Source organism: Podarcis liolepis (genome assembly GCF_965112155.1).
Source record: "Podarcis liolepis genome assembly, chromosome: 8".
Lineage (NCBI taxonomy): Eukaryota > Metazoa > Chordata > Lepidosauria > Squamata > Lacertidae > Podarcis > Podarcis liolepis.
Window position 1 is genome coordinate 52,322,819 of NC_139560.1, and position 12,282 is coordinate 52,335,100.

A 12,282-nucleotide genomic window follows, 5' to 3' on the forward strand; every position below is an offset into this window, starting at 1 on the left:
ACAAATAACCCAGAGATGCATTTTAAATAAAAGGGCACATTCTGCTTATGTAAAAACACACTGATTCCCAGACTGTTCACGGGCCGATTTTGAAAACAGTTGGGCCTTAGTTTGCCTACCCATGTATAAGACCAAAACATAAGTGGTGAGTGGAGTCATGACTGCTAGCCCTGCTGGGACCCAGAGATATCATGGAATGGGCCAAAGCTCCCCTCCCTGCCTTATAGACATTTGCGTTGTACACATGAACACTAGGGTACATGCATCACATTGGAGGTGTGGCTACTCATGCATTGGTATAACTTCTGAACAGGAATTCCCTATTAGAATAATTGGGAAATATATGGCGAAACCCATTTTATCTGTGATCACATCCACTCCTTCCATTTAAAGCACTGTTATACCCCAAATAGCTGTAGAGCCAGTGTGGTGTAGTGGTTAAGAGCGGTGGACTCGTAATCTGGTGAACCAGGTTCATGTCTCCACTCCTCCACATGCAGCTGCTGGGTGACCTTGGGCTAGTCTCACTTCTCTGAAGTCTCTCAGGCTCACTCACCTCACAGAGTGTTTGTTGTGAGGGGGGGGAGGGAAAGGGGATTGTTAGCCACTTTGAGACTCCTTTGGGTATTGATAAAGTGGGATATCAAATCCAAACTCCTCCTCCTCCTTCTCTTCTAGTTTGTTAAGGGCACTGAGAATTGTTGAGGGTTGCCATATTTCAAAAAGTAAAAACCAGGACACCCCCAAACGTTGTTCACTTTTTAAAGACAAACCCCAAAATTGTTGAGGTTTTTCTTACAAAAACGACAAAAAATGTGCTTTTTCGATTGACTTGCCTGAGATCCAGGACAAAGCGACACATTTCAGAACACCCCCCCCCCCCCCGGATATCATTTCTGCCTTTGAAATCCTGGTAACATCCAGGAAAATCTGGACATGTGACACTTAGCGAACTATAGTTTTCGTGAATATTTGAAGCCACAACTAAAGTGGTATGAGAGCAATTTAAATGCATGGTGTGAATATGATCAGCATCATTCCAAATGAATATACCTATTGTTTTGTATTAGTGGTTTGGAATACATTTATAATAATGTTACAAACTCTTGTCAATTCTAATTATTCCTTTAAGAAACTCCTTTCCCCTTCACACAAATTTCCCAGTAATTACAGTGCAATTTGCAATCCTAATAACATCATGGACATGCAGAAAGGCAGGACAGGCATGCATATACTGTAAATATGCACATCAAATGGAAAAATGAGAAAGGGTTCAGGTGATGGAGTGCAACAATTATGGAGTGCAACAATACTCAAATGGGACTCAGCTGTTTTCTCCAGCTTCTAATTTATTGCTCTTTATAAACAAGCCATGTGCTCATTAAGGTGTAGCAATCTTCAATACAGTCCTTTATGTCACCTAAGTCCATAAGAGCTTGGCTGTTTCCTGAGATCAACTTTGGAAGCCCACCTGTTGCAGATATGCCTGGTAGTAACCATGGAAGGGGCCTTCTCAGTGGTGGCATCACAACTGCAGAATTCCCCCTCTAGGGTAGTCACTTTTTGTGTTGATCGTATTGGTTTAAACTGAGTCTTCTGTCTAATGAGAATTGTTTTGCTGTTTTATATTTTCTCATTCTTTCCCCGTGTTTTTATTTTACCATATATTGATTTTGTTTGTATTGTATAATACCACAATAGGGGAAAATCTATTTGAAAAGGTTTCTATTCCTCATTGGCCAGTGGCCAGCATGGAAACACAAGCCAGCATCCCTCTTAGAAGGCTAGTAAAATAAAGGGGGGGTGAAGGCTAGTAGTAACTTTTGTGGGCTTATTTACAACTGCCTTCAAAGCTGCCTAAAATATTTGCATTTTAAAATACCCAGAGATCACTGGGTAAATTGTTTCCACTTCCATATTAACCTATCTTCAAAAGCTTAGTTTGCCTTCAAAAATTAATGAAGGCATCAAAAGAAACCCCAGAATAGACGGGAGCTTGGGAAAGCTTAGTTGCAAGTGAATGATGATGAACTAAGAATGCAATTTGGACAAAAAGAAAATGCAAATTCCCCACCCACATCCCCATTCAGAAATATTAGGGGGCTGAGTAGCTGCAGAGCTTTATTGGGTGCCTTAACAACAGACCTGAAAAACTTTCATAATGTAATTTTTCATTCTATTTTTTTGTTTCTTCAGCAAAAAAAGGGAAACTGCATCTGTAGAGCAAACAGCATAAATCATATTTATCGTGGGATATGGCCTAATGCAGAAATGCATAAATATTTATTATTGCATTAATGCAAAGGCTGGGAGGTTCCTGGCATGGGGCCATCTGGAGTTATGCATCTGCATACACAGAGGACAACACATTAGTATCTGTATGCCATGGCTTCTCAGATTTCCCCCTCCTTTGCTCTCCATAAAAACCAATTACATTTTGAATTACTCAGCTTCGCTTACTCTTGGGTGGGTTGAGTAATAAATGCCCACTTATTCCAAGATATAATATACATGTGTATGATACTAAGGGGGGAGCAAGGGAGAAGTGTCAATTAGACCAGTTTTTTAAACTGCCCCAGAGATTGCTGGCTTAACACTAATTGATGACCTAGTAATGTGCAATATTCCATATAAAATAATTTATCATCTTTTCTGACTCCCCAAAGCTTTGCATAATGTAGCATGATTACCACAGTGATGGATATAGCCAAATTGACTAGATGGGCTTCCCACAGTGGAGGGAGGCAGAGAGAACATGCATAGAGTAAAAACATTTCCTTTGCTAATTCTCAGTTTAGGATATTGCAGAGTGTGTGTTGAGCGGAGCAAAGCAAGATGGTAAAAGCTGCTGTGAGTTCAAAAGTCTAATTGCCATTGTTCGCTCTATAAGACGCACCAGACCATAGGACGCACCTAGTTTTCGGAGGAGGAAAACAAGAAAAAAAATATTCTAAATCCCAGAAGCCAGAACAGCAAGAGGGATTTGGCTTCTGGGATAGCCGCGCAGCCTTCATTCGCTCCATAAGACGCACACACATTTCCCCTTACTTTTTAGAAGGGAAAAAGTGTGTCTTATAGAGCGAAAAATACAGTAATCCCTTCTTCAAAGCATGGCTTGGGAGATTCTCTTTTAAGGTGTTGTTGCAATTTGTATTACACTTTTTTCAAAGGCATTCCAAGTGGCTTAATAAAATAATAAAATAAAATAAAATCCCTGTTCCATAGCCTGAGCTCTCCTCCTCATCACCATCCATTTTGTCTTGTACCCAACCTCCCTTCTTCTCTCATAGTATGACTAGTGTGGTCACCTTATGGCAAAGTAGGGATTTTTTGCCCACTTACTTCTTTTGGAAGCTGGTTTTCTTTCTTTCTTTCTTTCTTTCTTTCTTTCTTTCTTTCTTTCATGTACTAAACATGGTGGGGTGTATTATTACTAGACTAATCTGGTTGATAGCTCAATCTGACTCTTTAACTGTTTGACAGGGCCAGGATTATGACTGACATTTAATGATAATAAACCTTGAACAGCTCCATTTGGAGTTTTCTTGGGGAGGTAGGGACAGACACACTGACAGCATGCATTAAAATCTTGGATTTATTTGTTGATTTCTATGGGTAGCACTCACTATTGTCCCTGGGAAAGTGTAAATGGCCACTCAACAAGAAATGACATATCCTAACAATAAGACAGCTCTCTCTTACCTCTGTCTCCTTCTCCTTCTTTTCCTTTCTCCCTCCCAGCTTTCAGCCACCCCTCCTTCTCACACCCTGGTCAACAGTCAAGGATCATTCTATGGGCACTGAGCATGGGCTGTTTGGGGTCTCCTGACTCCTTTAGGCTTCCTGCCCCTAAAGTTTTTTTGCGCTTCAGCCAACTTTGGGGTTATCTTGAGTCTTTTATATGTCATGCTTGTGAGTGGATAGTGTCATTTAAGCTACAGGAGCAACAGTACCCGGAGAATGGCATTGGAAATTGGCTCTAGGGTGATTCAAATTGTCTTAATAAATTAGAACGGTCTATTTGACTGAACTGGAAACATTGTTAACCATTAGAATAGTCCTATTAACAGCTGGAACTATCTTGCAAATGCATCAGAAAGCAAAAAAATTAAAAAATTAAAAATAAGCATTTCAAAAATAAGTTTTAAAAAGCTTCCATGCACTAGAAATCTGGTTAAATCATTTATTGTTTTCCTTGCACTACAGAGGGCAGTTAATATTGAAAACAAGCTTCAACACAAATGTGCCACAATTTTGTTTTTTGAAATTAAGAATTGTTTCCTATCTCTCATCTTTAAAAATGGACTGGAGCCGCAGGCAGATATTAAGGGGATAGAAACATTGGGTGGGGTCATTCATCAGCTGTAATGAACTGCTTTCCAGAACTGAGAAGTAGTTAAAAGTGTGTTAAATCATGCATGAGAGCTTGATTGGCTGCTTAATGACAATAAATAAAGGATTGTATGAATGTGAAGAAGAAGAACCTGCCAAATGAATTGGAGTGGGGCACTAAAAGAAGATATATTGCAATCTCATCCTTTGGCTAACACAGAATGACACAATAACGCAACTGGAAGGGAGTTCTACAAAATTGAGCCCGTAGTACTGAACATACATTTCCTTGTCAAGAACAAGCTGTGCATGTGAGCCATGGGGGACCACTAGCTAGGACTCCCCACCCCCACCCCAAAAAATAAGGTGCTTAAGACAGGTAAACACATGTGTGTTGTATTGCTTGAAGACTGGTCAAAGGTGAATGGGTGGTGGGAAATCAAGGATGGGGGACTTGTGGTTGTTTCAGATGCTCTTGGACTTCAACTCCCATCGGCCCCAACCACACGCTCACAGATGATGGGACTTAAGAGTCCAACAGCATTTGGAAGGCCACAAGCTTCCCATCTCCTGAGGTAAATGGGGCTTGGTCATCATCCTTTACTGCCACAAGTTTCCCATCTCCTGAGGTAAATGGGGCTTGGTGATCATCCTTTACTGCCATGTAAAGGTTTCTGGTCATGCAACCAGAAAATGATATACCAGGGACTTAGGTGGCCCTGAATTAGTGTACAGTGGTACCTCGGGTTAAGTACTTAATTCGTTCCAGAGGTCCGTTCTTAACCTGAAACTGTTCTTAACCTGAAGCACCACTTTAGCTAATGGGGCCTCCCACTGCTGCTGCGCTGCAGGAGCATGATTTCTGTTCTCATCCTGAAGTAAAGTTCTTAACCCGAGGTACTATTTCTGGGTTAGCGAAATCTGTAACCTGAAGCGTCTGTAATCCGAGGTACCACTGTATTTCTCCCATCATATAAGAAATTGGGAATGCTGAGGGCAAAATCATTTGTGAGCATTTGGGTATATACTCTAGACCATTTGGATCCTGTTTTTAGTCTCTGGAAATTCACCTTCATTTGAAAGGAGTAAGCTGCCAATAGTATCCTTGCTCTATTTCAGGCTTCCTCAACCTCAGCCCTCCAGATGTTTTTGGCCTTCAACTCCCATGATCCCTAGCTAGCAGGACCAGTGATCAGGGATGCTGGGAATTGTAGTCTGAAAACATCTGGAGGGCCGAGGTTGAGGAAGCCTGCTCTATTTCCTTAGACATTCCCCCACCCATTCTGAAACCTACCAATCGTAAATTTATTTAACAACATAGCTATATTTGCTCACCGAATGTAAGAAATGCTCTATTGATTAAAAATGATAGTAATAAATTAATTGCTTAGATCTCTGCTAGCATATAAAATTGAAATCTGCCCCCTCCTCCTTCATGTAAAATTGAGTGTAAAGTGCAAGCGAAGAGGTCTAACATACTTAGATACTTTGAACTGTCTCTACCAATTATCTTAAAACTAATTAGCCACTTTTCATTAGCATGTACTTCCGACATGAATTGAATTTTTAAAACTCATTTTAAAAATTTCTGCGCCTAATAAAAACCTGTTATTATTACTAATTCCTCTCAGTGCTGTCAAAGCAAAGCCAGGTTTTATTCATACCATTAAACTGGTGAAAATAGCATGGGGGGCAATAATAGGTTTTCTAAGTTAAAAACCTTCCTATTTTGTGAGCTATTTTATCCAAAGAAAGTAATTATTTCCCAAATTGTGGTTGCCCATGGGGGGGGGGTCACTTGGGCTTACTGGTTAGTTGGTTGGTTGGCACTCATCAGTCTTGCAAGACAATGGAAAAAGGCACCTTCAGGTGTGAGTTAAAGAGTTTCAGCTGCTGTGGCTGTAGAGACTGATATGGGAGAGACATGTTTTGTTGTGGCTGGAGCAGATAAAGGCATCTGGTTATGTGGACTGTTGACCTTTGAGCTCTAAAGCCACACTGTGGTCATCTGCTGAGAACTATATGGGTGAAGGCTTTCCTCACAGTACTTAGAAGGGAGATTCCACAGTAGTTGTTACAGTCATGGCAGAAACTTTTGGTCTTGTACAGGTTCACAAAACTGGAGTCGCACATGTCTTGTGGCATGGATAATGTTTCCCAACACCACAAGAAAAGGTAATGGAGGTGCTTCATGAAGCAAAAGTTGAGGGCAGCAGGTCAGAGGACAAGCCAGGACACATGGTCCTGCTGTCCTAGTTTGGGCTTATATTCTCTGAAAATATATGTGTTCATATATTCATATTTTTTCCTACTCATCTCAGTGGCGTTCCTCAGAGATCTTGGAGTATGTTATATGACCATGGCCTTGAATTGTATACTTGTGTGTCTGGTCAATATTATTAAAACTGAGGTTGTGTACCGTAAACCACCTGCCACACTCTCAGAGTCTCAGATCCCTCAGAGCTTAGACAGCTTTCCTTGTGCTTTTAAGGAGCAGACTGTACTTTCTTCTTAGCCTTCCTGTCAGACCAGAGAAACCCTATTAATCACTGAAGGTTGGGGAGGCTGTAGAAAAATCCACCTAACACTCTTCCCCAGTTACAATAGCCTCCTTCCTGAGTGAGACTCTGCCTTCCTAGAGATGGGGGACATTTGGGCTTGCTTCACATTTTAATGCGATACTCCCTAATTTACACTCCCCCCCCAAAAAAAAACCACTTCAGCCACAGCACAGCTTACCTTCACAACTGACACTTCTATGAATTTTGTAATAAAAATAGAAGTGGGAGATATAGACTATCTTAATAACTGAACAATCTTAAAAGATTATTGCAGCCAAACCCAGGAATAAAGAGGTGAAATGGATGTGATGTTTTGAACTAGCTTGACATTTTATTTATAGCATCAGCAGGGAATGAGAAGTGCAGGAAACTAACTTCAATGACAATTATTATTATTATTATTATTATTATTATTATTATTATTATTACTACTACTACTACTACTACTACTACTACTACTATTATTATTTACAGTCATATGCACACTTAGGGCAGTTTTGTATAGGGCTTAATTTACAAGGTCATTGATAGCAGTTGTGTGGTTTTTTTAACACATCTTATTGGATTTTCCCCAGAAAGGATCAATCCAGTTTAAAGGGGGGTGGGGTGGGATATAAGTTGGCATTTAGATGCCAACAGTGTTGTGTGTGAGTGTTGCATAATGCTTGCAAAATGCTTGCATGCATGCGTGAGCAGCAGCAATTTCACAATAAACACCCATCTGGCAGCAGCTCTAAATTACATCATCCCCATTCAGAATCCTCAAGGAAGATTCAGCTATAGCCTGACAATTGAGAAAAGCATCTTCCAGACGTTCTGGCTCATCAGCTTTTTTCTGACATCAGCTGTGTACACACTCCCATTTATTCTGCATCCAGTGCACTCTCCCACTGGTTTGAGAGGCTGTGTACCTAAGACATTAGCTGCAATCCATACCTATCCTGAATTTATCTTGCTGTTTCTTAGGAAATACTGCATTTTGATGTGCTTTTCCTTCAAACCTGCTTTGATATGTATTGCGATAAAGAATGAACTAATTGCCTTTTAAGCAAATAGTATGTACACAGCCAAAGTATCCAAAAGGCACACTTGGCCAGTGACTTTAAGCAGTCTTTCTTGTCCCCATTAACCCTCTTTCTGTCCAAATCATGTCTCCTATGCAGCAGCTGAATAATAACCCTATAACAAGTGGATGTGCTTTGGGAAAGTGGGGGAGCAGTTAATTTGTGTGTGTGTGTGTTTATTTAAAAAACAATATGATCTGTATGCTGGGAAAGAACGCTATACAAATAGGAAGGGTGTCAGTAACGAGGTCTGAAAAGAGGGAAGTAACTTGATATATATGTGAAATACGGTGACATTTGTTCAGTTCCAATTTGATAAAAGGCTTGGATGGCTTTTATTCAACTGTGAATTTGTTATCTAGGGAACAATCCTATAACACAAGAAGCCGGTGTGAAGCTCTGGAACTGCCTAGAGAGTCCCCACTGCTGATCTTAGCACCCAAGAGAGTCTGTAAAGGAGGAGGCAGTGATTGTTTGTCTCTACCATGCATTTGTCTGGTGTTCTACTGCAAAGTGATTTATTTGCCCCAATTTCTCCCCATAATTATAAACTTAGAAATTATGCTTTCAAAGGCCTTTTAGGAGTTGGGTTTTTTTTAAAAAAAAAACCACCACCACCACAACTTAAAGCCCCATTCTATAGAGTTACGGTAGGTCCATACTATTCCCACTACTACAAAGATATTCCTCTTTTGCTTCCTATTTCTCCCCTTTCTAAATATAATCAGTTATTGTATTTTTATCTTGTCTTTCCTCTGAGTTCAAGGTGGTGTGCATAGTTCCTCCTATCCAATGTGATCCTCTCAACCTTCAGCTTTAAATTTAAGCCTTAAGAAGACTTTGAAAAGAGCTCAAGGCTTGAGGCCTAAGATGAGCTCAGACCAGGTCCTCAGTGTTTGCCATCAAAGTAGCAGGCAATCGGATAAAAGAAAACATGCCAGAGGATGCCTTTCAAAAGACAGTACATGTATAATTTAATGTGTGACTCCAGGTAGAATATGCTGTGTATAAAATGGCTTAATATCTTATAAGATTAGCCAGTTACACTTCGCACTATTATCTGGGAGCTTTTGTGTTCTTGCCCAACTGTAATTATTTAAACGCATCTGTAACTGTGTTGCACATACAGCTCTCAAGGTCACTTCTAATCAAGAATGGTGGTTACTGCAAATTCTGTTTATTACACTTTTCTGTTTATTACACTTTTAGCAGTAATATAAAAATTAAGTGTTTGTATATAGAAAAGCCAGAAACTGATTTAACATCTCTAATGGCAAAAAATAGCGCAATTTAAGGTTTCCAGCAGAATCTGTTGGAAGCTAGCCCCCGGTCAAATCCCATTTAAATGAGTCGTGTGCTGTGCTATTATCCACTCCCGTTACAGTGGTACCTCGGGTTAAGTACTTAATTCGTTCCAGAGGTCCGTACTTAACCTGAAACCGTTCTTAACCTGAAGCACCACTTTAGCTAATGGGGCCTCCTGCTGCTGCTGCGCCGTTGGAGCACAATTTCTGTTCTCATCCTGAAGCAAAGTTCTTAACCTGAAGCACTATTTCTGGGTTAGCGGAGTGTGTAGCCTGAAGCGTATGTAACCTGAAGCGTTTGTAACCCGAGGTACCACTGTATTTTAATCAAGTGCCTTCGTGAGAACTTCTCTGAGGATTGTGATGCAACATCGTATCTTAGACCAAACTAGAAATATACTAAAAGTAAACAGTTACAAATTACTTTAAATATACTAAAAGTAAACAGTTACAAATTACTTTCAGTGGAAATCAGTTTAGGAAGTCAGACTAGTAGGGTCCCCAGAGGGAGATATACAGAATGATAAATGTTGGTGTTTAGATCAAAGTTGGTGTTTCTACAGTATCCATGAATCTGCATGGCATGGCATTTGCTGCATAGCATACCCTCCCAGTACCCTGATTTTCCAGGGACTGTCCCGGAATTTATGAAAGCTATCCTGGTTTCTAATTTGATCCTGGAATGTCCCTATTTTCCCTGCCAGTGCCCCAGGCAGAGGACTGGGGCACGTTTGGAGAAAAGAAAGCGACAGTGGAGAAGAGTGCAAGGAGTCTTGATTTTAAAAAAGGAAGAAAAAGATGCATTGTGCATCCACGTCTAATCTTGCCCCTTTCTAAAATGTATTTATTGGTTTTTCTTTTTCTTTTGGTAAATCTACCAAAAATTAAAATGAAATAAAATTGGGAGTAAGGGGTTTTCTTAGGATGGCGGAGCATGTGTGTGCTGTGTCCTGTTGGTTGTATTGGTGGTGGCAGTTGCCTGTTGCCCAATAGGAAATGCTCTGCAAGGGCATGTGTGACAAAAATGGGGGGTTGTGGAGGATCAGGAGTGAGAAATGTCCCTATTTCCATCTGAGAAATGTTGGAGGGTATTACATAGTTGCATGAAAGGTCTACAGTGGAATGAGCTCAGACACAGGTCTATGAAAGTGATGGCATTGAGGCCAATGGTGGTCTGTGGCCAGAAAGGATACCCAGCTGCTCCTTTAAGCATCAGAGGTTATCATATTACCACTCTGGCCTACTGGGGTTGGGAGATTTCCTTGGCCGGTGTTGTTGAGTTCCCTTTGTAACCTAATGGACTAAGAATCAAACATGTAAGTGGAAAACTTTTGTTTTGTTTTGTTTCGTCTTTGCTGCCAGAAAATATATTAAAATGTTTGCACTGACAGCAAAAAGCTTCCTCATGAATAGAGGATGCATTCATACAATGACTGTATTCAAAATATTTCCCAACAACACATAAAAGTCAAATATAAATTGTTCCTATCATAGAAACTCTACTACTAGTGTCATTTTTTCCTGAAATACCCACATCATCCTTAGGAGGGATTGGATTCCTTGAAGCCTGACACACACTGGCCTCTGTGCCTCATCTCTCCAGCATGCCTGGGTGCCATGAAAACACACCCTGCCACTAACAGTAAGTGCCACACTTTTAACATTTAGGAGGGAAAGGTGCCAGTACTGTGTATCCTTGAGTACCCCCAGAAAAAAAGCACTGGTGTTAAGTGTGTTTCACACTATTCACTCCGATATTATCAAAGATATTGTGCATGCCAAGAAAGAGCAAAAGAAACTAAATAGACCATGTGTGTTCATACTTCTACAGGTATAAAATAATGCATTTCAAAATAACAACATGACTATTTCTGCAAGGAAATCTAGATACACACTTTCATTTGGTAGCTGGTTCCATCAAACATAGCTACAAACAAAAAAACCCACTGAACAATGCAAAACCTTGGGCATCTGACATGCTACCAATGAAAGGTACTTAAAACCAAGAAAAAAAATTATTCCCACTTATGTGGGAATTAGAAGGAACTGATTTCAAATGAAATACACTTTCTCCAGAAGATCACCTTCATAAAAAAGGTTAGAAGGCAGAGTAGTTCAGCGCTGCTTTGTGTTTTCATTTCTTCATTTACAAAATCGGAATGGCATAGATTCAAAGTGCATTTATAATGCAAAAATGCTAAAGCACATGATGAAATAAACATTTGATAACACAGTGGCATGTCCTTGTGTTCTGAGTAAATTTGCACAGCATCGCACAGTAAAACAGGTCTTACAACAGCATAGGGATGCCATTGTTAACAGCTGATTATTAATAAGTAAGTGTTCAGTAGGCATTTCAAGTGGGCATCTTCCGATTTGTAATGAATTGAAAAAAAATGTTCAAAATGACTTTTGTTAAAAAACCAGAAGCTTCCTTAATAGGATTAATGGGAGCTGAACTACCCAAATAACAGAACAGGACATTTATGTACGCCACAACAGCAGCCCGGATCCTGTTAGCTCAAAGATGGAAGTAAGAAATGATACCAACAAAAGAAGAATGGCAAATCAAACTTACGGACTATGCAGAGATAGCAAAACTGACAGCAAAGCTCAGAGACTATGATCATGAGAAGTTTTAAAAAGAGTGGGAAACATTTATTGTAAATGTGCCAAAATACTGTAAATAATTTGAAACATTAGCAGGCTTCGACTAAACGCTTGGATAATTACCGGTACCAGAAATTTGGATAATGAAGGATATAATAATGGGTTAAGCGTAGATATAGAAATGCAGAAGAATTTGTTATATATAAGGAACCAGAAGTGGGAATGGAGGGAAGTCGTGAAATTTTAAGAATCTCACAAGAGATAGTGTTGAAAGGATAAATGTATATATGGGGAGGGGGGGAACTGTTTTTGATGTTATTTGTGGAATTATTACTTATTGTGGAAAGAAGAAAATCAATTTAAAAATTATTTACAAAAAATAAAATAAAATAAAATAAATCAAGTGGGCAT

General features: G+C 39.8%; 1 long non-coding RNA gene across 1 annotated transcript in view; it reads left to right on the forward strand.

Moving 5' to 3' along the window:
* Positions 1-12,282, forward strand: part of LOC310714024 — a 497,831-nt gene that overhangs the window by 383,888 nt on the left and 101,661 nt on the right. The window contains exon 2 of the long non-coding RNA XR_014529528.1: positions 414-537. This is a non-coding gene — a long non-coding RNA (uncharacterized lncRNA). The remainder of the gene's footprint in view (positions 1-413; positions 538-12,282) is intronic.